The sequence below is a fragment of the Papio anubis genome, unplaced genomic scaffold (assembly GCF_008728515.1).
Source record: "Papio anubis isolate 15944 unplaced genomic scaffold, Panubis1.0 scaffold834, whole genome shotgun sequence".
In the NCBI taxonomy this organism is placed as follows: domain Eukaryota; kingdom Metazoa; phylum Chordata; class Mammalia; order Primates; family Cercopithecidae; genus Papio; species Papio anubis.
Genome location: NW_022168565.1, coordinates 8,265 through 10,694, shown reverse-complemented (window position 1 = coordinate 10,694; position 2,430 = coordinate 8,265). Strand labels below are relative to the sequence as shown.

Sequence of the window (2,430 nt, the reverse complement as noted above, 5' to 3'; positions counted from 1 at the left end):
TAATTCAGACACAAACTACCTGGAGTTAGCTTGCTTCAGACTTAAGGGTTCAGTCCCACAAGACTGTCCCCACTTCAGACTGCACTTGCAAGTTATGCCTTATCCATAGTTCTGGCTGATATAACTCAGGGGTTCCCACGACCCCTTCTTTAAGTTTGATATTAATAATTTGCTAGAATGGCTCACAGAACTCAGAAAAACTTTTCCTACATTTACTGGTTTATTATAAAGTACACAACCCAGGAAGAGTCAGATGGAAGAGGTGCATAGGGCACGGTATTGGGTGGGAGTTGGTATGGAGCTTCCAAACCCTCTCCAGGAGTATGACCCTCCCAGCAAGTCAATGTGTTCATCAACTTCGAAGCTTTTTGAATCTTGTTGTTCAAGACTTAAAACTCAATCCTCCGTCCCCCTTTCCCTCCCAGAAGGTTGGTGAATAGGGCTGAAACTTCCAACCCTCTAACCACTTGTTTTTTCTGGTGACCAGCCCCCATCTAGGCCCCACATCAACTCACCTCATTAGTGTAAACTCAGGTGTGATTAAAAGGAGCTCATACCAAAATTGCGCCACTGAACTCCAACCTAGGCAACAGAGTGAGATCAAAACACATACACACACACACACACACACACACACAGGAAGGGGATGGTGGCTCATAGTTACTGCTGCAGGGCTTTCACCCCGCCTGGACCTGGTACCATTTAAAAGCACACCCTTGGCTGGGCACAATGGCTTACGCCTGTAATCCAAATACTTTGGGAGGCGAAGGCAGGCAGATCACCTGAGGTCAGGAGTTTGAGACCAGCCTGGCCAACATGGCAAAACCCCATTTCTACTAAAAATACAAAAATTAGCCGGGCATAGTGTCTTGCACCTGTAATCCCAGCTACTTGGGAGGCTGAGACAGGAGAATCGCTTGAGCCTAGGAGGCGGAGGTTGCAGTAAGCTGAGATCGCACCACTGCACTCTAGCCTGGGCGACAGAGCAAGACTCTGTCTCAAAAAAAATACAAAACAAACAAACAAACAAAAAATGCACCCTACACTCACCCTGCTTGTTGGGCTCACCAAGAGGTGCCTGGGCTCCATGCAGCAAAAAATATCATGTGTGTTTGTGATGGAAGTGAAAGAGGAGCCTTCTGCCAAAAGGAGCAGCAGATTAGCCACACCTGTGGGCTCAACTAGATAGAAAACCTAACAAACAAGCCGAAAAAAGATTTTACATTTTTCTACATTCAAAAGAAAACACCAAAGAATTTTTTGGGAACCTTGAGGAGGACTTCAAACAGGCTCCAGAGTGCTGCATACCAGCAAAGGAAATAGAACAACTAAATGGGTATCCAGCACCTGATGAAAATGGACATATTCTTGGTTGAGTACCAGTAGAAAAAAACAATAAACAGTACTGCTGGCATTCCTCTGTAGTTCATTATGAATTTGAAATTGCCCTGGTACTAAAGCATCATCCTGATGAACCTGGGCTTTTGGAAATAAATGTAGTGCCACTAATTTTAGAACAAACACTGGAGCTTATAGGAACAAATATCAATGGAAACTCATGTGGGTTAGGAAGCAAGACGCATCCATTACATCTTCTTATACCACATGGAGCATTCCAAATAAGAAATCTACCCATCTGGGGCTGGGCGTGGCAGCTCATGCCTGTAATCCCAGCACTTTGGGAGGCCGAGGTGGGTGGATCACGAGGTCAGGAGTTCGAGACCAGACTGGCCAACATGGTGAAACCCCTTCTCTACTAAAAATACAAATATCAGCTGGGCGTAGTGGTGGGCACCTGTAGTCCCAGCTACTCAGGAGGCTTAGGCAGGAGAATCACTTCAACCTGGGAGGCAGAGGCTGCAGTGAGCCGAGATCATGCCACTGCACTCCAACCTGGGTAACAGAGTAAAACTCTGTCTCAAAAAAAAAAAAAAAAGGAAAAGAAATCTACCTGTTTGGAAGTACAATGGTCTCTTGTCCTGCTTTGAAGTTTGCAAAGAAGGTAAAATTGAAGGAATAGTATGGCATTGCAGTAATGGTAGTTTAATTAAGGTCCATCACCATCGTTTTGGTTTATGCTGGCCAATCCCAAATATTTACATTAACTCAAAACCAGTTATAGGTCAGGCATGGTGGCTCGTGCCTGTAATCCCAGCACGTTGGGAGGCCGAGATGGGCAGATGACATCAGGTCAGGAGTTCGAGACCAGCCTGGCCAACATGGTGAAACCCTATCTCTACTAAACCAAAAATTAGCCAGGCATAGTGGCGGGAGCCTATAATACCAGCCACTTGGGAGGCTGAGGCACAAGAATCCCTTTAATCCCTGCAGAGGTTGCAGTGAACCAAGATTGTGCTACTGCACTCCAGCCTGGGTGACAGAGAGAGACTCTGTCTCAAAAACAACAACAACAACAGCAGCAAAAATCAA

The 2,430-nt window shown here is 45.7% G+C and overlaps 1 pseudogene; it reads left to right on the top strand.

Moving 5' to 3' along the window:
• The first annotated feature begins 946 nt into the window (after window positions 1-946).
• Window positions 947-1,732, top strand: LOC101007794 (annotated as a pseudogene).
• Window positions 1,733-2,430: the final 698 nt, after the last annotated feature.